An 802-nucleotide genomic window follows, 5' to 3' on the forward strand; every position below is an offset into this window, starting at 1 on the left:
CGCTCCTGCTGTGTTTCCCGTGGTGCCAGGCTGCCCTCCCTCTCTGCCAGCCCCCTGCTGCCCCTGCTTTCCCGGCACTGTCTTCCTCCCGGTTCTCTGGGTTTGTGCTGACTCTGTCCCACCAGCAGCGACAGCGATGACACTGTACTGCCTCCCAGTTCCCGGGACCAGGCTTCTTGGCTTGGGAGGAGGTGGAGGAGGAGGGGCTGTGGCTGTGTTAGTTCTTGGGTCCTCCCAGCAGCCCCGGGAAGTGGGGCTGCGCTTTGTCACCTTCACTTGCGGGTGAGGAAATCCAGGCACAGAGAGGTTCCGGAATTGCCCTGGTCACACAGCTTAGGTTCAAGTCTGGCTCCTGAGGCCACCCCCTCAACCGCTCTGATAGTGACGATTGTTCTGATTGGACAGAACCAGAGGGGACTGAGGACGGAGGACTGGCCAGGGGGCGGGGCGGGCTGGGACAGAGCAGAGGCCTGAGTGTTTGCAAAGGGGATTGAGACCAGAGGTGCTGGGAGAATGCGGGTCTGGGCAGTACTGGGGATCAGGGTGAGGGGGGCAGAGAGGGGAGTGTGAGGCCGCAGAGAAGACGGGGTGGGTGTGAGCCTCAGGGTGGAGATCGCGCCCACCTGCTTGCTCAGCTGCACCCTTTTCTCCGCAAGGTCTCGCATCCCGACCCGGCTGAGATGGAGGCCAACTCGGGCAGCGGCGCGGGGGCCGGGGGCATCGGGGGCGAGGACGGGGTGCACTTCCAGAGCTACCCCTTTGACTTCCTGGAGTTCCTCAACCACCAGCCCTTCCAGCCCAT

This window comes from Myotis davidii, unplaced genomic scaffold (genome assembly GCF_000327345.1).
Source record: "Myotis davidii unplaced genomic scaffold, ASM32734v1 scaffold326, whole genome shotgun sequence".
Taxonomy (NCBI): Eukaryota; Metazoa; Chordata; class Mammalia; order Chiroptera; family Vespertilionidae; genus Myotis; species Myotis davidii.